The sequence below is a fragment of the Charadrius vociferus genome, unplaced genomic scaffold (genome assembly GCF_000708025.1).
Source record: "Charadrius vociferus isolate BGI_N301 unplaced genomic scaffold, ASM70802v2 scaffold136, whole genome shotgun sequence".
NCBI lineage: Eukaryota > Metazoa > Chordata > Aves > Charadriiformes > Charadriidae > Charadrius > Charadrius vociferus.
The window spans coordinates 2,147,948-2,171,574 of NW_009648960.1; the positions used below are offsets into that span (position 1 = coordinate 2,147,948).

At 37.6% G+C, this 23,627-nt stretch overlaps 1 protein-coding gene across 1 annotated transcript in view; it reads right to left on the reverse strand.

Annotated features, from left to right (window-relative positions):
* Positions 1–23,627, reverse strand: part of SPAG16 (sperm associated antigen 16) — a 326,638-nt gene that overhangs the window by 60,985 nt on the left and 242,026 nt on the right. The gene's annotated exons all lie outside the window — the stretch shown is intronic.

Genomic DNA, 23,627 nt, shown 5'->3' on the forward strand with positions numbered 1-23,627 from the left:
TACTCTATGGCATGGTTCTGGAAGTTCTTTCAATGCTGTAGACTTCCAGCTATCCCCCTCTTCTCCCAACTGATCAGCTATGAACTAATACCCTAGAGTTTTGTTTTCTTATCTTTTAATGAGTTAATTTCTGAGACAATGCTATTGATCCTTCTCAGTTCAGGGTATGAATCTGATACAGATGGAACACAAGATGGAAGCTTTTCCCATTGTAAGGAACAGAGACACAACCACTATGACACTGCTGTAGAGAATCAGTACTCTAACAGAACAGCCTGAAGTTGGCTATGTAGCTATGATCTTATAAAAGCTTTTTAGCTTTTGTTTTGTTTTCTGCATGCACACCAGAGAAGAACGTTCCTTAAACTGGAGTCTAGGAGAAGAGAAGGAAGAGCCCACTACCACACAGAAGGTAACAAACAAATCTGGCATTATTCAAACTGAACAGAATGGCGAAGTTTAACTCCTACAGAAGCATGTCAAGAGGGGGAGACAATTGAAATGAACGAGCATTCACCACTCATTAAGGCTATATGCAAAAGTCACCCATGCTGATATCAGTTTCAGTCTGTGATTTCTTTAGATGTATGTGAAACTTCATGAATTTGCAGTGTTTGTATTTTTATATCCTGTGAGAACATTCAGGCAGGCGAGCATACTATCCAAAAACCTAATCAATGTGAAGTCAGTAGCAGCACTAGACTCTTTGTTCAGCTGAGTCAAAAATAGTGTGAAAAAATAAAAGCCAACAACTCATCATAAATTATTGCAGCTTTCAGTGACAGCTCAGAATTTTATTCCCTGCTCATGTGATTCTGACAGTAGAAACACACCTCCCCTGAGCTGGCTGCTGAATATATCATTGGGGCTTGCAAATTAGATTACCGGGTGGCTCTTAACTGAGAAATTTCTTACAATATTTATTAAGGAAGCTGTCAGCAGAGGGAATTAAAGATGTGATTTTTTTTTTCTTTCTTTTCTTCCTGCCTGTATGTCACCAGAAGACTCTCGGAGCTCTTGCAGGTTTTGTATCAACAGCGCAGATCAGTATCTGCAGATCAGATAGAGGCCAGTAGAGCCAAAGGGTTTTGATGGACACTACCCCTGATCACTGATCTAACAAAGTGACTTCTCAGATGTATTTTAATGCTTTTCCATTTCCCGGATTGAAATGCATATGCTGCGCTGAGCTGAACACCAAGCCTGTCCCTACAGGAGGGATAGTAGAAGGGAGATAAGTTGTTTCTGAGTAGAAATATTATCCAGGAAATATATTTCAAAGGATTATTACATTCCACTGGTATCATTTTACAGAATCTATGTTTTTTCTATTATAGATAATACATTATACTATTCAGTACTATCTGTTATATAGACTACATGTGTTATTTTATCACAAGGACTCATTTTAAACTAGTCATAAAGTATTGTGGCTGTTAGAGCTCGGAGCACAAGATATCTGATATTCATGATCACTTGATATATGACAATAAAGTAACTTCACTAAAATAATTTTTTGTTTCATAGTCTCATGATAATGTTTTACACCACAGAACAGGCCTTTTTCATCTCAGATCATGTACTTTTATTTGTGTGTAGGTATGCCATTTTTAAAAAGTGACCAACGATTTCCTGCTTGTGTGTTACACTGTAAGGACTTTGAGTTGGTGAACAGTTTCTGACAAGCAAAATTTTGCTCTGTATTTTTGTGGACACTTCTTAGTTTTGAAAACATAGACCACTTGACATACCAGAGTGTGACAGTGTTCCACTAGAAGAAAAGGGGATATTTTCCTAAATCACAGGATGGATGTATGTCCTTTTCAAAGGCAGGGGGAGAACAACATCTTCAACCTGCTTGAGGGGGCTTGGGGTGAAAGAACACAGAAAAAGGAAGGAAAGTAAAGGAAAAAAGACTATTTTGTTTATGAGTCACTGACATAAGATATAGACCATCCCAGGCAGACAGGCTGCAAGAACAGGCTTGTGAGAGATTAATTAGGTGCCAAAGCAGGAAGGCCCATTCAGAATCCCTTAGCAAGGTGAAAATGGACTAAAGTGATGGACCATGACAGCAGCAGAAGGGAAGGAAATGATTTGTACTTTTCCATCAAGAACATAAACACCCAGACCTGATGCAGTTGTCTGTCTCTCCCCTTGCCACTTCCATATCATTGCGTACTGATGAGTGAGCTCTGGCTCTCGAGATTTAATTTACCACTCTGGTAACTGACTGACTGATATTTCTAAGAACCTCCAACTGCTACATAAAGTAAACTCATCTTTCCTTCCAGCTGAGATATAATTTTTGCAAGACTGTCTTGTATACAAGCTATCTTTCGGCTGGAAAGGGGAACATTTTATTTAGATGTTCTTTTTCCACAAAAAGAAATGGATAGGAAGGGTAGAGCATCACCCTGTTTTTCATGGGAGCTCATATTTCTATCCAGTTGTTCAAGTTTGTGTACATTAGAATAAATCTGTAGCAACATTCATTCACTAATGTTTTTTTCTCATTATGAACACATAGCCTCATGGATATAATCTTTACCATCTCTGAACATTTTAGTTCAGGACAGAGAGGGAATCATCTATGAATAGCAGGTTAGGCATTTGCAGTAGTCTTGTTGCTTACATCCAGAGACAGAGAAAGAGGTCCTGAATAAATGATGCCATTACAGAAATACTGCTCAGTAGTTCAGTACTTTGCAGATTGCATTCTGAACCTCATCTCAGACACCAGTTTCAACCTTTGTCCTTTACCTGTGTTATTACTACTTTTTCAACGTAAAACATCAGTTAACACATTTTCTTGACTCATGACTAATTATCCTCAGTGTTCTCTTTTTCTCCACAAAGTCAATTTCCCTTCCCTTAAATGCAGGTAAGGTAATGATGTCCATCAATAAGTCAGCCTTTATTCTACCTCACCAGGTTTCGATTTTTCTTAACGCGTTCAAACAAACATGGACAGACTGTTATAGTTACAAGAAGCACACCTATACCATGAATGTTGGCATTTAAATTAATCATACCATTATTGATATCACCAGCTCAACAGTGATGGGAAAACTTTATTTGCTCAATTTTTAGAAACTTCTCTTTTGAGAATCACATTCTAGAACGGTTCGTTCAAATTCAAAAGGGCTTAGTACAACTGCATTGAAAACAGAAGATATGAAACATTTCCACTTACATAAGACCTCTCTGAATATTAACAGGCTGCTGTCTCTACACTTACACACAATAGCAGCCAAATAATGCACTAGTTAATTATTTCATCAACTGTACAATAATTGAAAAGAAAATACAGAATTCTCTTATCCTATATACTTACCCATCTGTACAATCAGAGTTAAAACTCAGTAAGAAAAACAAGCCAGCACGCCCTGACAGGACCTTTTTAAAATTCCCTGGTACATATTTATTGCTAAAGGCTATGCAGGGCACAAAGCATCAGACAATCCGCAGTACTCCACACCAGCTTAGTACTCATTTCCAAAGACATACAGCAAACGAGAGCAACAGGTGAGATTACACGGTGCCAATTCTTTTGCTATTTAAGAACGTTTTAAAAGAAACACCCAACACACAACACATGCTTACTAGCAATCCTATGAAAACAAGCTCTGCTTCCTTTCTTGATTTTTTTTTTTTAAAGCATGTGTTTTCTGTGTTCAGCTCCAGTTGGAAAAATTGGGGGTGGGGGGTGATACCATTTCAATGATTAGTTAGGTAGTCATAGTTACTTATTTTATTGCTATGTCATATTAAATCTCATATCAAGCATGGTAATTAAAAGCACCTATAGGTCCAACTGAAATTAATGAGATTTTACACATGTACTTTTGAGTCAGTGCCTCTACCGAACATCTTTTTACATGGCCACCAAAGGACTACATTAAAGGCACAAACACTCTCAAACTGTGCTATCTTTCCCAACAACTGCTCTCTCAAATCATCCCACAGAAAGAACACTAAACTAAACCCTTTCTCATGTCTATTGAATAACAGTTGTCTTTGTGACCTGCAATCACTAGCAGGTAAAATGTCAAGGTAAATTGCTCTAGAAAGTCACCTGCTACAAAGATGGACACAACATCTCTGAGGAAGTTTTGTAAGGTCACACCACAACTAGCCTCCAATCCTGTTTTAGTGACGTAATTGTAACAGTGCAAAGGAGAATACTTTTAACAAAAACAAGTCCTATCCCTTTCCCATTATATGGCTTTATCTCCCAAATATGTTCAAATTAGGCATAGAACTTTTCCAGCTAAGATCAATGGGCAAGTATAGCAAATGGGCTGACTTAAGACATTAAAATGCCAGTTTGGTTTATGCTGTTATAAATGCATGCTATCATGTCTTTACATTTTATGACTACAATTTTATTTCTAGGTAGCTTCACATGTGACACACACAATTATTCATGTCAAGAATGTAAAACTACCAGTATTTCAGTAAAAAGTACCTACCATCATTTATGACAATGATTTTTTTTCTTGACCCATTATTTCACTAAGTGTAACGCATTTTGTAAGACATTGACATGTGAGGACACTTCCTCTATGAAGTACATTTGTCTCTGAAAATAAATATGCCAGTATAATGCTGTCAATATGAGCCACTTTGTTCAATTATTACTTATCTTCAATGAAATGAGGCTCTCCAAATTGTGAACATTAATTTGTGCCCTCTTTCAAACTAGTGTTTGACACTTTGAAAATGGCTAAAGCTTATGCTACTACTATTTCTGTGAAAATGTAAACATTTCTTCTCCACTATTTACAAACATTTAGAAAGAAAATATAAATTAAATCATTCTCTGTATAATTTATCTTCATACTCAGCACTTATGGAACACAATCTGAGTATTCTGCAAAACAAAGAGAAATCCCCCAGTTTAAAAGAAGCTGTAAGTCAGGATTTCTCCAGGAAGCGTCAGTTTGCGGAGTTATTCCTGAGTTATTAAATCATGTGAAATCACTATATAGTGTTGGTTTCAGATAATTTTAATTGTTACACTTTTAAAATACACAGCGAGCAGAAGCAAGGTTAAGTACTAAATCTTCCTGTCACCACTCACATGAGAGGCTGCTTTGAGTTCAGCCAGGTAAGACTGGCTGAATCAACAAGCGTGGTGTATAAGTCCTGCTCCTACTGAAAGCAACACGAGGTTTGGCACTGATGTCAGTAGGAGCAGGATTAGATCCAGGTTTATCACCACAGGAGCCTGACAGCTCACACTTTTGGTCTAGTGCACAGTAAATTGAGCATGTAAAAAGAAACTGATCTGTGAAGCAGTATGGATTTAGCTGGTAAGTTCAAGGGTGCAATTCTTTCCCTTCCTCTGTCCTTTTCCTCCTCCTCCTGCCGAAAGCAAAGCAAAGGCTTAGCGACTAGGAAGGCTTAGCCAAGGAAGAATGAACGCCAAAAATGATATAATGTTTTATTAATATTTTCTCGCTGTATAGACAAACATTACTCTTCTGACTCAGCAAGTTTACAAGTCTGCAATAAAATACTGTTACACCCTTTTCTTAGGCCTCCTTGAGAAACATGAGAACTTAGGAGTCATACTTTTAAAACACAGAGGTTCTGAAATGGATCAAATCGCTTATTTTAATTAAAATGACATGTTAACTTTAATAGTTACATTTTTGTCTTGCTTGGTAGGTTTTGAAAGGTTGCAGCAGTTTATTTTTCAGAGTGCAGATTTCTTCTCTGAAATTTAGCGAAGTTCTTTTCCCCTGATTTTTAGGAGCTGATCTGAGCATGGCAGCTTTCCTTTAACACCAATTTATAAAGACTCAGCAAAACAAAAAATTAGTAGGTGAACAGACAGCACCCTGCTGCAACTGGGAACTGTAGTCACAATCCCCTTCTGGCCCTACTTGTGTAAGGGACACTTTGCACACGTAGAACAGCCTTTTGTGCTCACACAGGATGCAGCCACACCTTCAGGTGAGCCGCAGGTCTACACCGAATTTTTCTAACATCTATTGCAAGCCCTCCCTTTTAGCAAAACACTAAGAGAAACTGAAAGGCAATGTCTGAGCATGACTGGCCCTTAACTTTGGATCTCATTTTTTGAGGTTTGAGCACACTGAATGCTCCCCAGCCCAGTCTGGGGTTCAATCTTGCAAGTGCTGCATAAGTGTTAAAATCTACCTACAGAGGGAATGGGGGGCAAAAGCAAGTCCACCACAGTGTGCCCATAAGCTTGTCTGTAAACTCTTCCTCCAACTCAAAAGACAAATATGGGCTTCTCTTATTCTGTGCTGCCGCCTTCACTAGCAGTGCACAGCCTTGCTACCGTTTATGCATTTGTGTGCTGCTAACAAGGTACTCAGTCAACAGCAACACCCAAACAGAACAGGAAAGCTATTTTGTTCTGCTGCGCTGTAAATTTATTTCATCTCCGGGGACCTTGCCTCCTTACATATTTTGCTGTTCTAAAAATTACTTTGTCCTATTTCTATAACTTGAAAGAGCCTCTTTAGCAAACAATACCCAGAAAGGGAAAATTGAACATACCTGAGAACACAAAAAAATACAAAAAAGCACATGCGGAACAGAAAAAGAGGGCAATGCACTATATTAAATGAAGTCTAATAGCTTGAACTTCTGATTCAGCAAGGTCTAATAGTGAGAGACATTTGGTCAAAACTCCCCTAATAAATTTATAATTAAGCAGCAAAAAGCAACACTCCAGTCAGAATTTCTATTCTGCAATGAAATTAGATAACAGCCAAATAATCACAGTCCTTGAAATAGTGTTCTATAAATGCAGAAGAAAGAGGTCACAAAACTTCATGCCTTACCTTTGGGATTAAAATGCTTATTTGTCTCAATTCCTTGTAATTTATATAACAGAATATGTATTACTGGAAAGTAGCCAATTATAACACCGTATTTGTATTTCTGGAAGACCTCTACGATAAGTATTTTAGTAGAAGCTGTGCATTTATTGAGTGTGTGGGAACTTCCACTACTAGTGAGATACCGATCAGCTTACTAAAACACATCGCTGAGAAAAAAATACAGACAAAAAAGCACAAAGGCAAAGTTTTAAGGACACACTGGTTGCTATGGTGTTGAACATAGACTTGACTGCCTGATGCTAGCCTGAGAAATAAGAACCCTTATTTTCTACCATTGATTATTGAGCATGTTTCTGCACGGAGCCCACACAGGTAGCGGTTGGTTGGGTTTTACAGAACAAAAGACTTTCACAGGTACCGTGTTTGGTTAGACCCATCTAGCAAAAGTGGACAAAAAAGAAATATAAGCAATTACATTATGTTCTTTGAGTGATTCAAATACTACTTAAAACCAGGATCTGCTTTGATAAACATTGAGAATAACAAATATGATTCACAATAGCTTTATATGTTTTTTTATGAGTGAAAAGCACAGATTACTAAATTAATAATATTCTACTTTGGCTTTCATTAGAAGGTGTGAAAAACTAACAGTATATTCCAATAATCTATTTCCTTTTTTTTTTGCTTGAAACATGAATAATGAATCTGCTCATTATTACACTGAAGAGTTAGCCTCTTAACATCTTACATTTCTTTGAATAAGTGAAGTGTTGTGTAAGAAGTATTATCATTTGCATTATTTCCTGCTTCCAGATAAAGGCTTTTCAGTGTGAAGCTTAATTTATTTAAAAGAAAAGATAAAACAATAAGGCATAAGATCTTGACTTAACAATGGTTTACAGTCTTTTTGTTCTAACTTTCCCTGTTAACAGTATGATTTTCATATGAATATAATGAAACCTATATAATCACAGTGCGCACCCAAAGTAAGCATCATTGTATGAGAACAGTATTCACAACTCCAAAATCAGACTGATCTCTAAAGCAATACAGTGACGCTGTAGAATCCTTTACAGATGTGATTTGGAACTAAGCACATGTTCAAATTAAAGTATTTTCTTAAATGTTCAGCTAAACCAGGACCAGAAGACACATCACTTGCCAAACTTAGCCTAAAAATAGCAACAGAAATTAGTACTTCCATAGCTTTCTCAACAGAAACACCAACAAGTATCGCCATAAATTGATTCAACCATTTTTTCATGTGTAGCTGTTCTGGCCTAAGCCACAGTAGCGAGGGAGGCCAGAGAAGCCTGAACGCTGTGGCAGCAAAGCATGTCCACTCTAACACCAGAAAAAAAGGGTTGCAGTTGCCAGGTCTATCTTCAGGAGGGCGAGGAATACTTTGCAGTCGGTTCCAAGAGGACAACTGCTGAGAATAAAAGTTTTGCACATATATTTTCATACCAGATTGTAATATATTCTTCATTACCTTTTACTATGTAGACTCAGTTGAACTCTGTACCTTGTCAAGGTTTCTTTAAAATCCCACTAGTCAACACCTAATCGCTGGCAGCACCAGGCATTTTACAGCTCATGGCAACAGCTGTTGCAAAAGCTCACTTTCCATTGAAATTGGGCTCCAAATCAACTTTGATAATTTATTTCAGCTACTTGAGTTTGAACAGAAGCATGTTACTTACAATCCAAAATTTTCAGAAGTGAGATTCATTTTTATATGCTTCAACTTCAGATTATTTCGCATTTGAAATGGGTCATATTTTCCCAAGTTTAGAATCAGGTGAATAAAAATTACTCTGAAAATCATGAGACAGGAACAAAATTTAGGCATTTATATCCAAAATCTAGATCTTAATAAGCACCCTTTTCTAGGATCATCTTGGTCATATACAGAACCTTGGTCTTGCTTGTAAATATCAGTAAAAGATTGATGTCTGAGAATGGTCCAAAGTATTTTTATCCTGACAACATTTAGCAATTTGTAATCTATCTCACCCCTGAACTCAGTTAGAAACAATAAATTCATTAACGCTACTCTAAGGAACCCAGAACATCTGTAACATATACCTATGGGATTTGGACCCCACATAAACTCCATTGATACCCACTCCTAACATGATGCAAGAGTGCACAGCTTAGATTCCTTGATCAGCTTTCAAAATCAAGGTTTAATTCTTCCCTCTGCCTAAGGAAAGTCAACATACATGTATTAAACAATCCATTCATGGCTATAACTTTCTAACTTTTCCATCGAGTCTGACTAAGTGCAGAAAATAAATTCAGTCAGCTGAAGAAAAAAAATTCTGCAGACCAATGGTGCCAGAACTCAGAGTGACAAGAACTGAAGCAGTCCCCCTCCAAGGTCAGCTCTTGTATTTCATAGTTATTGAAGAAAATGCCATTTCAGTCCTTAGGACAGGAACTAGAACACAATCTTGTCTTCCTCAGAGATGCCTCGGTATCCCTTGCACTATACTGAAAGAATAATCATCTGCCCCAAAATTATTGAGATCAATCCAGGGGCAAGGTGCACTCGGGTTCAGAAAGGTACATGGTGGTGCTTATATTATTTTTTGACTCTTAACTTGCTCAGCACTTTCTGCAAATCAAGCTTCCTTAAGGGATTTTTTTGTTGGACAGTTAAAGACAGAAGCACCAGAAATCACTTATTGAAAACCATAGCCTTATTTTATTAAACAATTATCTCCTACTCCCTCAAGGCATATGGGTACTAGATAATCAGATAAGCACAATCTCAGTAATAATAAAATAGATCTAAACCATTTAAGCCGACATTAAACACTGCAGAACTAGTACGAGTGTGTTTTCTGCTCAGCAGTTCTGCAGCCAAATAAGCAAAGTCTTGCTCCCTGGTGACAGTGAGTTATCCTCAATTATCATATCGCTGACATCAGCATTGAACCAATGTCCTGTTTTCGCAGTCAATGCGGAAGCTGCCATGTTTTTATTATTTTTGCTTTTTACTTTTTTTTTTTTTTTAAGACAAAAATTTTACAGGTAAAACTTCTGCCTTTTCTGGCTAACCCTGAACCCATCTGGCTAAATCCAGATGTCTGGTAATTCATCCAAGATCATGCTGCTGTTGATTTTGAAAGACACACTTCAATCACTACCAAGTGATTTAATTTTGTGTGTATGTGTGTGTATTAGTGCTTATGTTAGACCTATTCAGTTTTAGGCTTCTGATGTTCAAATAAAACATTGGGGAGGAGGTGAGCCATCTAAACTCAATATTCAGACCTCCTTTGCAGTGCATTTCAAGCACCCTGAACAATTTCTTTGTTATTTCTTTTCATCATTTGTTTCACTCGTCTATAATATGATCCTAGAATGGGTTGGGTTGGAAAGGACCTTACAGATCATCTAGTTCCGAAACCCCCTGCCATGGGCAGGGGCACCTCCCACTAGACCAGGTTACTCAAAGCCCCGTCCGACCTGGCCTTGAACACCTCCAGGGATGGGGTATCCACAACTTCACTGGGCAAACTGTTCCAGCGTCTCATCACCCTCACACTGAAAAATTTCTTCCTAATATCTAATCTAAACCTGCCCTCTTCCAGTTTAAATATGTTACCCCTCATCCTATCACTACACACCCTGATAAAGAGGCCCTATCCATTTTTCCTTGTAGGCCCCCTTCAGGTACTGGAAGGCCGCTATAAGCTCTCCCTGGACCCTTCTCTTCTCCAGGCTGAACAACCCCAACTCTCTCAGCCTGTCCTCGTAGGAGAGGTGCTCCAGCCCCCTGGTCATCTTTGTGGACCAGCTCTGGACTTGCTCCGAGAGTTCCATGTCCTTCTTATGTTTGGGGCTCCAGAGCTGGACACAGTACTCCAGGGGGGGTCTCCCCAGAGCGGAGTAGAGGGGCAGAATCACCTTCCTTGACCTTCTGGCCACGCTTCATTTGATGCAGCCCAGGATGGGATTGGCTTTATGGGCTGTGAGCGCACATTGCCGGGTCATCTACTTGATTACGTTAATAGATAAAGAATGTGGCATTATATGCGCAACTACTGACTGGTCACACATAACACAGAAAATGAGAAATGTGACAATGAAAAATAAAATTTGAAATATCTTTACACCAGAAGACCAGATAAACTTACTATGCCATACTGGAATGCACATTTTCTGTTGAATCCTCGTATCTTACTGTGAGGCTGATCTAATCTATTTCTTCTGAAAAGTCACTGACAAATGTAATAAATAATTGCTTTTTATAGGATTTTAAGTCTGTAACAGTATATAACAGCACATTTTTAAAAAACGCTACTCCTGTCTAAAATACCTTACCAAAGTCTACCCTGAGTTCATCTCGTAAGGATCTATGATACCATATTGTCTATAACTTTGTACATTTAGGACAAGATTTCCAAACTTCCCTGACAACGCAGAGTCTCAGGTTCGTACAGCTTTTGGGTGCCTAAATAATCAATTAGATCCTTAACGGGCTTTTCAAAAGTTACGATGTGCCAGCTCCAACAGATTTTCAATCAACCCCTCAGGCACTCTTAAAGATCCAACTCTTCGTGCGTATTAAATGAAGGAAGCCCACCCTCTAACATCTGCTTAGGTGAGAACTTTGTCACATGACTTCACCAGAATTAGGCAGAAGTTGACAAGGAGAAGACTTGTCTCACTAAAGAATAAGAAGTAACTCTCTTGGGGCTTCTGTCTGCTAAGAGTCAATGTTAAACTGCATGAAGGCTGACCTAGGTTTTCACTGTTTCTAAAACAAAACTCTTGTCTTCCTTCCAAAAAAATGAAGTGTTCTAGAACTACTGATGAAAGGGAAAAACTGAAATATGAACTGTATAGGAGACAAGCAAAATAAATCTAGAGAACTCAACTACATCCACACAGTTTTTATAAAAAACCACCAACAGCTCTCCCCCCTCAACCCCCCACCAAAAAAAACCCCAAAACCCCCACCCACCCAAACAAACAAAAACTCCACCATTAATTTACCTCAGAATCCATTTGTTGGTCTAACTTTATAGTGATGAAATTCCATATAGGATAGAGAAGGCAGTGCCAGCACTTCATTATTTAATGTCACCAGCTTCTTAATTTATTTTTTTATATGAGATTAGTCTAATAGCTCTCTATCTTAATCCTAACCCATATTCAGGAAGACTCATGTAAGCAATGTGGGTAACTTACACTGTTCAATGCACACATAAAGGGACTTCTGCAATCTGTGCTCACTGAACATCACATACAAATGCATTAGGCACCAAAACTATACACACACCATGAACTACAAGAATCTGTCTTACTGTTTTCTGATATATAAAAGAAAATGCCTTTATCAAAAAAGTCAGATAAAGAAAAACCTACAGCCTCAAATTCAAAAATGAGGTGACAAGTGAATGTTAGAGGCTCCTCTTTATTTATTACTATATTGCAAACCAGGAACTTTAGTCTTTCTCATTTTTCAAATAAGAAACTATTTTAATAAAAACAAAACAAAACCAAAGAAAAACAGTCTGTTGCAATAGTGCAGAGAAGCATGAGAGCCTGGGCCAGTACTGTGGTATTGTAAATTAGTATGCAGTTACACAGAATATTAATGGATGGGTTTAATCTACAGAGTGCAGATTCACTGCATAAGAAGCAGTGTTACTCTTGTCGGATGTTAGTTTATTTTCTTCCATATTTTAAATTTACTGAAATTCCTTTAGACCTATTAAATGAGCAAATCCTTTTTGAAAACAGTACAACATGGCTGAAATGCAATACATATAAGCACTTTAATATTTAAGTGAGGAAAATGAATTCCAGTGTGTTTTCAAATTGGTTTTCTTCAGTGCAGAGTTTCTTTATTTGTCCAAATAAAATGGATTTGAGTGGGTGGCAGCTTTAAGGAGATATGCAGCACTAGTCAATGGCTTTGTGAACTTGGGAAGATATTATGAATAATGGATTTGCTGTGCTCTTAGACACGGAGCCACAACAAAAACAATATCATTCTAGGTTCTCTAATAAGCAGCTGCTGGAGTAAGGAACAAAAAGCCTGGCCTACTGATTCAAGCTACAGGTGCTAGCATTTTTGTTCAGATCATTGTAGCAAACTCTGGGACTGGCTCCGTGTTTTCAGTAGGAAAACTACTCAAACACAGAGTGTGAAGGGCTAAATTCCCAAGGCTACCTCCCACCACTCTGATTTGCTGCTATTTTCTTGCAAGCTCATTTTTATATGATACACCACCCCCACTCCCCCCAAACAGAGCTGGAAAAGAGATGTATGTCCCTCTGTCAACAGTTGAAGAAAGAGGTTAACTTGAAACACATGCACAAAATACAAGTACTGTTTCCCCCTTTTATAGATCTGAACATATATCCCCCTTCTCAAAGGGAGAGAGTCCTTTGCTTTATTTCATAACTAATTTAAAATACTTAAATTTCATCAGCAAATTACTCACTCTTAATCATAAATGGAAACAACATCCAACCACTTTCAGTATAGAGAGATCTGACCAAAATAAATTTGAGAAGTGTACCTCTTAGTCCTTTTGAAGAGAATCTGACCTCAGTCTGATAGAAATTCAGAACAGTTTGGGACATCTAATCCGTTCCTAACTGTGCAAGTTTTCAATGCTCAACACCACAGGACTGGAAAATGTAACAACTTCTCTGAGGACCGGACACTTCAGAGTAGGAGGAGGTAGAGTATCTACCTATTGCAGTGGGATGATCTTATCCTCATTTTCTTCCCAAACTTGCAAATGCAAAAATCTGTTCACTTTACACACATAGGAACATAAAGTAGTTGCTCATATTAGTACACCTAAAAGCATATTGAAGAGAAGCTCACTAATCAGGATCTCAAATTCTGGTCCCAAAAGCCCAACTGGTATATTTGATAGCCAACAGCTTGGTACTTGCCAAGATTTTAATACCGGCATTGTAATTCTAGAAGTTGTGACATCTTCTTGTTGATAAAAATATCTCCAGCAAGTCACTACTAAAATCTTCAGTTGCATATAACAAAGCTTAGTTTATACTTTTGTTGTAGGTGCTGAATATGTAATCAAAGTATTGTCAAGCCATGAGTGACCTGATAAGAATTACTTAAAAGGTTGACACACTTAGAATTAGGTTGTGCTAGCTGCTAACTTTACACCTAGTATTGTATACTGCATGCTCAAGCCCTTATTTTCATCTTAACCTTCCAAACACAATTGGCTCCGATCTGTATTACTATGAAACAAACTCTGATATGAAAAAAAAAAAAGTCTATGAAAAAGGCTTTTTAAGTGACAGAACATAACTGCAGAAGATCACATATAGTATTTTTATTTTTTTTCTTAGGCTTTCAGAGGAGAGATATATGTATAACTTTAACTATGTTCACACTGTGCAGCTAACTGGCCTGCCCTTTATGCAACAGAAATGGTCCATGACTATCTGCTCTGTATTAAATTATTCACAATTTTTGTTGACATTTTACTGCAGTCTCAATATTAAGACTCTATTTAGAATTTTTGTTTTGGTGACAGAAATATGTTTGAAAGAGAAACTAAAATATAAAGAAATTCATTGGTTTTGCATCAACTGGATAATTCCAATACATATTTAATAGGTTTCCCACAGATACACATGCCTTTGCAGGCTCTGAGTTCAGTAAACAGATGCATAAAAATTGTCTTTCAGATGGTGAACTGATTCCTAGCTGGGAAAGATATTGGCCAGTCTAGAACAAGATTTTTCTGTGATGTTGTGTCTCAATACGTATCAGAAAACCTACTCTGAATATTGGAAATGCAGAAGGGAAATTGCCAACATTTTTATTTTCTTCATCCTGATCTTCACCTCCATTAAGGCAAAACCTGTCCCTTATTTTCATGAGAAGCATCAGACTGGCTATGTAAACAGTTCAAAGACTTAACCACTTTTACTATGTGGATATAAGCTCTATAGCTTTCAAAATCTACTCTGAAGATTCTGAGATCTGTCTCAAAGGAAAATCGGCACAGGGCACCAAAGAAATTTCATTATATGTATGTGGTCCTACCATTTAGGGAAATTTAAGATTTAGGAGAGAAATGAGCCCCAAGTTTTTGAAGACTGTCACTGAGAAAAGAAACCACTGTTGGGCTGAAAACAGTATTCATTCACATTTTGAGAAGGTACAAACACAATTCAATGTCTTCCAACTTCAATAAAAGACCCAGGAGACTCTTTTTGTATGTAAGAAGTCATTGTTTAAGGATTAAGATGTGACTTGTGTTCATATTCCAGCTAATCAAAGATGTATGTAGTTTGCTTTAACAGGATACACATGGTAGACAACTAGAGTTCCAGCATTTGGGATAGAAAATAATTTGGCAAGACAAGATTTTGTGTAAAGTCTCAACCCTTAAAAAAAGAAAGGGGGGAAGAAAAAAGGAAAAAACAAACCCAAAAAGCATCACACAAACACACATCTCTGAAGACAGACTGGAGCTAAAGGACAAGAATTCAAACAATAGGAATTTATATGTATAAAGGCATCCATTACAGCAGACTTCCATTTTGAAATCAAATGACCAACTCATCTAATTTCAAACTAGAAGACATTAGCAGCTAAAAATAGTTCAGCATTCAGGTGGAAATGCCTAACAAAATACTGCTTCTTACAAATAGCAAGACATATTCCTGTTCTTGTTAATTCACTGGAGATATAAGCAGGGAAACGATCTACAATTACTTGTGTTACCGCACACTGTGATTTTGGGCAACAGTATTCCACTTTAACATGTATCACAGACTATACATGTAATATTTGCACTAACTGGTACTGACAGAATATGGCTGTGATGATTGAAATACATCATTTTAATGAACTGTTGTCTTCAATGAATTCTGTAATAATATCTGACAGCTTTCGCTGCTGTATGAATTACTCTCTGTTGGTACAATTCATTTTTGTTTTGGTTGAGACACTATAAGACAATATTTCTAGGAAAACAGGTTAGGTAAAGAAAAGTCTGCCAGTAATGAGTGAGTGTAACATGAAGGAGAAAGAAAACAACTGGATAATGAGCCTGGATACTTAGTGAAATGCTATACTATAACACTATGTGCTAAATGTCTGCAGTGCTGATTCTTTGCATTTGAATACTGAATGTAGGACAGTGGAAACAACACCCTGTCAAGATCTCAACAATGCTTTGCTGAAGCCATAGTTATAAGACCTGCACACTTGCAAATAAGACAAGGAATTCAACTTGCAGATTGTCAAAGAGAGAAAAAACCCAACTGAGCCTACTACAGTATACACAATCAAAGTGGACTGTTTTCTGGACCTGCCAGCTGGTTTGGTTAGGATTTGACGGAAGGAAGCATAAGTATTACTTTCATAACTCATCCTGCTCTTGAACTAGCTGTCAGGGAATCGAGGAGGCATTTTGACAAGTAAGGTAAACCGAGTAGAAAGGTGTCCAACTTACAGAAGATCACATTACCTTAGCAGTTCAAAGAAAGAAAGCGTTCTGCTGTCCAACAGGAATCTCTCAGACAGCTCTACATAATTTAGGAAATTTGTGCATCCTTGGGTTGACAGAAGGCAACTGGGACATAACCCCCCCCCCCTACATCTAATAAGTTTTTCCAAGCTATACTGGATACTGAACTAATGGAAGCAAGAAAACTGTTGAGATATGAAAAGGGTACATCCTTTTATGCAAATCAAGTGCAACTTCCTCTGCTATCTTTCCATAAAGAAGATGGGAATCTTATGTAGGTAACTGATTATAGACTTCAGATAAACCTACTAAAAATATTTGCAGAGACGAGAACTCAGACATTTCAGAAAGCAGCTCCATTTACCACACCCTAGTTAAAAACAAATAAAGTAGTAACTTGATTTTTTTCCCCCTCCCTTAATCAAAAACAGTTCCATACATTTCAAGATCAGTTGCAGAAACCAGAAAGCAAAGCTCTTACATTTCTGTCTTTTCAATGCTTTAGAAAAAAAAAATAAATATATTTTTGATACTTAAAAAAATAGTCATTTTAACTACTAAGAAAGTCAAATATGCTTCTTGTGGACAAGCTAAATTGCCATAGACAGTTCCAGTAAACAACACAGAGAATACTGATTTATCCAGACCTGTAGCCAACAACGTCCAATACAAACCTTTCAGTGAAAGCTACACAATTCCTGTCATGTTTAACAGTGTAATTCCACAGACGTGTGTCTACTGTGTCCCAAATGGCGACTAGTTTATGTCACAAAATGTGAAGACTGACAGTCTTTGCAATATCGCTAACAGCATATGCTTTTAGCATATGCTTTAGTGTATGTGTGCTTTGAACATTGCTATGCAACTGCAAACAAGTCCAGCATTGCTTTATCACTGCATCCTTTAAGTGACAAAGAAATAATAATCATATAAACATATGTTTTTTATTAATCTGTATTACTATGGAAAATCCAATTCTGATTTTCTTTCTTGTCACCCTGTGGGAAATTGAGGACAATTCATCTTGACATTTTTTTAATGTTACCGAGGAATGGAATGTTAAGATTTTAATGATGGCTGCAGCAGTAACTGACTATATGGCCCTGAGTAAAGCACTTCAAGTCTTTGCTTAGTTTCACCAAATGGAAATAATTGTATCACTTGCCCAGTTTAGGCATTCCATGAGAATTAGGTAAGACTCATCTGTTTTTTTGAACTTGCAAATATGTGACCACATTAAGCATTTCTCAGTATTAATGCCTGTTGTCTTGTACTAACTCTGTAACGTTCAAATAAGTTTACAATATGGAGTTCAGCTACACTTCTTGATTAAGTTCTGAACTTCAAGATTCACCTTTGTCAATATTATGATTAAGCCATATTCTCCCCTTAACCGAACAGCTATGCTTTGGATGCCATTTTTTCACTGATAATTCAAATCTTCAAACTGATTTTTACAATTGGCTCTCTGGGAATTATAACAACTAGATTTTAGACTTTCTTTGGTCCTGAAAAATGTATTATGGAACTCTAGCATAATTATAAATTTGGAGACCTGGGCATAGGCCTCATTTTGATTTGAGGGATTAATAGCAGGTTGCCTCTCCAGTACTCCTCAGAGGATTCCAAAGGGAATTCTCCTTTATCAAAATGGCAAGCATTTCCTGATGTGCTGTCAGGACAGACATTACAAACTACCCAAAGATGGTCCTCCCACATTTCCTCTGAGTTCTTCTACCTGCCTTCTAATTTCCTGGAGGACATTCGTCTTTTCTGAAAATAGATTAGCTTCACTTTTACTGGAATCAATTAAACATGGTATCTGGCCAGAAGAGCTTGTGGCTTCTGTCCCACTGAAAAGCAAGTCAGATAAATGTCGTCTGAAAAGAGGTATTTTGACAAGGGCTGGTTACACTTCCTCATTCTGATTCAAAATGAGAAAGTATGGCTCCATTTTGAAATTAGACAATCTTTATGAGTTTCTTCAAAGGAGGTTTTATAGAGTCCCAAAAGGGATACATTTGGTGTGGTGAAAAATAACTACAAATCTGATAGTAAATGTTTCATTTAAAAGCTGTCCATTGATTAAGAACAAAAAGAACCAGAGTATGAGTATCAATGATGCCAGAAGTTAGGCTAAACTTTGTGCCTTTTCACATTGCTCTGATGGTAAAAAGCAAGTAGTTTGACTAGCCAACTCGGCAATTCAAGCAATATTAACTTATTTATTGAGACTAAAGCAAAAAAAAAACCCCAAAACCTCAACCAAAACTGTAATAGCAACTTAAAATCAACTTAATCATGTCTTGCACTGCACACTGTCAAGATGTGTTAATAATAAAAAATCTGCAGTATCATCATTGCATGGTATCATTCCAAGGAAAGCTATAGTTGATTAGGAGCTTCTAGTTAAACAAAATCTGTCCCAGCTTAATTTCTTTAAAATATATACTAACCCTAAATTTCCCCAAAATAAATGTTTCTTATGACAAGAAACAAAACTATAATCAGCAGTTATCAAATGGAGAGAAGTTATAACAGAAGCTAAGAACCTTAATGTAGTCTTAAGAACAAAAGAAGGAATTATTTAAACTAGGAATTAATTTATGTAATATACATCTCACACTAGGTAAAGAAGTGAAAATTCCCAATCTTGTTGTAGAAAAGCAAAAGGTGTCAACAATTATTTTTTGTTTATATTTGGAAATAAGTGAAAGAATATATTAAAACCCTGATAACAAGATACTATACTAGTGGTTGTACAGGATAATGAAGAGTGATCACAGAATCACAGAATGGTCAGGGTTGGAAGGGACCTCTGGACATCATCTAGTCCAACCCCCCTGCCAGAGCAGGGTCACCTACAACAGGTTGCACAGGACAGCGTCCAGGTGGGTTTTGAATGTCTCCAGCGTGGGAGACTCCACCACCTCTCTGGGCAGCCTGTGCCAGTGCTCCACTACCCTCAAAGTAAAGAAGTTCCTCCTCATGTTAAGATGGAACTTCCTATGTTCAAGTTTGTGCCCGCTACCTCTTGTCCTATCACTGGGCACCACTGAAAAAAAGACTGTTCCCATCCTCCTGGCACCCTCCCTTTAAGTATTTAGAAGCATTGATAAGATCCCCCCTCAGTCTTCTTTCCTCCAGACTAAAAAGACCCAAGTCCCTCAGCCTTTCCTCATAAGAAAGATGTTCTAATCCCCTAATCATCTTTGTAGCCATTTGCTGGACCCTCTCCAGCAGTTCCCTGTCCTTCTTGAACTGCGGAGCCCAGAACTGGACACAGTACTCCAGATGCGGTCTCACCAGGGCAGAGCAGTGGGGGAGGATGACCTCCCTCGACCTGCTGGCCACACTCTTCTTAATGCACCCCAGGATTCCATTGGCCACCTTGGCCACCAGGGCGTACTGCTGGCTCATGATCATCCTGTTGTCCACCAGGACTCTCAGGTCCCTTTCCACAGAGCTGCTCTCCAGCAGGTCAGCCCCCAACCTGTACTGGTGCATGGGGTTATTCCTCCCCAGGTGCAGTACCCTACACTTACCCTTGTTGAATTTCATAAGGTTTCTCTCTGCCCAACTCTCCAGCCTGTCCAGGTCATGCTGTATGGCGGCACAGCCTTCCGGCATGTCAGCCACTCCTCCCAGTTTTGTGTCATCAGCAATCATGACAGTTACTTTTGCCATTTGCACCTGAACACATGCACCAAATGATACTAGTAATGACTGAGGATTGATGTAAACCATTACATTTTTCAGAATTTTACAATAAAATTTTGATTGTGGGATAAATTTCAGGGAGCTAGACAAAAGTTACTGTGTTAAATGAAAAGGAAAACAAATAAGTGATGGATTAAAAAACAGTAAACAAAAGGAACAATGGCTCCAGTTTGCAAACATTTATTCACCCTGAGGTCTCCTACAAGACAGTACAGAACTGCATTTCTCCATGGCCTAATTCTGCTAATATTTTTCACTACCCAAACAAACCAGGGAAAAATGAAGAACTGGTCCAATGACTAGCTAATGGATAAACTGGAGAAAAAAAAGGTCGGAATGTTCTGACTTTGGTGCAAATAACTTCTCAAACTTAAAGCATAAATAACAATGTTTGCATTAAACATACAGTTTACAGCATATACTTGCAAAACTAAATAACCGCCTGTGTTTACATGAGATATATGATGTTGAGTTTGATTTGCATATCAGAGATCAGGCTGTAAATCTCTGACGATATTTACCGTTGGATAATTGAAATTAATCCTGCCAAAATGACTTTGACAGTCCTGAATTTATGGTCTGAGAAAACAATCCTCGAACTGTTTGCTGAGCTATTAACATGGCTGGCTATATATTTTCGATCTGAGCTATGCTGCTGAATAAAAACCTGTTCACAAATTATAAGCCTCTTCCTTTATTCCCCCAGTTCATGTTCAAGTTGCTTCCTATAATCATTAAGAAGATGGGGTAAGCTTGAAGACAGCAGATATGTCTGTGTTTTGCTGGTTTTGTTTTGGTTTTTTTTTCCTAACTGTGACAGGTACATTAGTTATCTCCCTCCTGCCCCTGCCCCTCCTTTCCCCCCCCTTCCCCCTCCGCTGGTGTTATGCCATTCTCTTTTAGTTTCCTTTAAAAGCGGCAAATTCTCCCAGCAGAAAGCATCAAGAAGTTCCAACACCAGAACCCAACCTCCCTCAAATCCTTCAGTAATTTGGATCATGGTTGCATCTCAGTATGTGTTTGTGTCTTCAGGGAAGAAGAAGGTGCTTGAATTTTTGTTTATTTGTTTTCTGTTTTGTTTTTTAAACTCAGATCGTATCTGTAAATAGATAGCACACAAGTTGTCAAGGAGAAAAACATTGTTAACTACAAAGCTACCTCACATTATCCTCCTGGTAGGACTGACATTTGTGACTAGGCATATGATGGACACTTCCAACATACATGAAAGAAAAATGCTTGTAAAAAATATCTATTGCAAAAAAATAAAAAAATTAAAAGAAATTTGGCAGTAGTTTCACCATCTAATAAAACAAAAGTAAAAAAATTAGCAGTCTGAATTTTCTTATTATTGGCAAAGAATTACATAATTTATTAAAAATGTTGGTAACCTTTTCCTATTTAAGAGATGTTGCACATCACATTCTTTGGAGTCCAATAATGGATTTGATGATTGTGAAAGCTGCCCCTTGGGTTTTGGTGTTGAAAGATAGCAAACAGCCTCCCCACTTTCTTGATACCAAGTTTTTAACCTCAGAGAACTCTGTTGTAGGTATTTCAAAAGCTATGTTTATAGATAAAAAAGTATGTTTCTAATATATAAAAGCAGCTTTTTGAAGTCTGGAAATAAAAAGATGACTGCCACCCATTACAGAAATGTATGTATTTCTATCTGTAGCATTTATTTACAACATATCTCTTTTAAAAAGGTGGCAGTGACAGCTTTGATATTCATCTTGCTTTCTTCCCCCCTCCCACTGTCTCCACAATATACTGCTTTCCAGGACCATTCAATTTGAAAGCAGGCATCCATCCAAATATGTAATATTAAGGAAGAGAGACAGCTCTTATTTATAAAATGTTAATTCCTTATTAGTGGAAAGAATAAATCATTCGACTAAGCAGAATAACTGCTATCACTGATTATTATCCTACCACAAGTATGTTATCTTATGCTCTGTCTCCTGTTCAGACCTTGTGTCAACTGGCAGGCACCTGGAGAGGGAGAATGCTAAAGATGACAACTAGATAAGCACATATTCTGTGAGGATGGGAAAAAAACCCCACTTTATAAGCATTGAAAACCCTTGCGAAAAGCCTGTTCCACCTTCCCATTTTGTTGCACACACCCAGACTGTAAAGGAGTCTGAAGGAGGTTACTTATTTATATAGTACCAAGTACAGCTGGCTTCATTCATATATTAGAACTCCAGGCACATAACAAATTTACAGGTGATACCCTGGGAAACGTCTAGGATGAGTGTTGCCAAACTCAGCCAATTAGCTTGGCAATAGAAATACATACTGCCAAGCCAAAATACACTGCAGGTTCTTTTGTATAGCATTTCTGTATATAAGCATCACCAAATTAACAGTCCCGACTGGAATTACCACCCTGATTAACTTATCGGTACATTTCCCTTATTTCCACATCTTGACCTATATTCTGCATGGGTTGATTTTTCACTTGAATTAGTCAACATGGGCATAAGGATCAATTGCAGCTGAATCTTCTGCAGAGTTAGGTCCTTAGGTGGGATGTCTTAAGCTTGAAAAAGCCATGTCTTGTTGTCTTCAAATCCCTTTTTACAGAAGCTCTTCAAGAACACCTAATTTTTCCATTATACTTATTTTACACTAAGTGCATACACCACGGCCACTTCTACAAAACATCTTACGAACTCATCTAAACAGACTAGCTAAATAGAACTCAGTTGTCTTTTGGACTTAGCTAATGCAACGTAAATGAACGCATGAGCTTTTATTGTGAACAGACTGATAGTCCACCAGTGAGGTCTCCAAGTGAGGCTTTTTTATTTCATACTCTGAATGCTCCTATTTTAAGCATACTACACCACATTTTTGTGCCACCTCCTGCTCCCTTTAGCCACTGAGATTTTTGCATGACTTAAGGTTTCAATAATTATATGCTGATAACTAGCCTTTCACATCATGGCTGTGCTCCGTGCTCTCTTATTTTCAAATGCAAAATGCACATCAGATACACTGAAGGTAGAAATGAGAGTTGGTAATGAGTGTGAGTGGGAGGCATGGGTTGGTGATGAAGATTTGCTTTGATTGTTCTGACTACAAAAGCTTCCTCGGTGGAGAAGATATTTTAAAGTGTCTAAACAAAACCTTTGTCTATGCAAATTCAAAACTCTTCTGACATGAAATTAAAGCTATTCTTAGTATAATTTCTTAAAGGATTTCTTAAAGGTCATGAATATGCCATAAAGGATGATCAAAGTATTAAAATCCTACAACAGGTTAAGAAAAGAGGCAACAATACAATAGATTTCTGGTGTTTTAATTTTTAAGCAAAACACCGACCATTAATTCTTATTATTGGTAGTAATGGTGGAAGCATAATCTGTTATCAGAACTGGCTGACAATTTATGCTATAAAACACACTTCTTGGGTGTCTTGTACTTTGCCAAACTTTAACTGCTTTGTCTATGATTTTATAAAAATTGAATATTTTTTTCAAGCTTTTAAGTAGCTGCTCTCAGCTTAGCCAAAATAATTCTGAATATTTCATGAAAGGACACATTGCTCATCTCATTTGGAAAACAATGTTTTTATTAT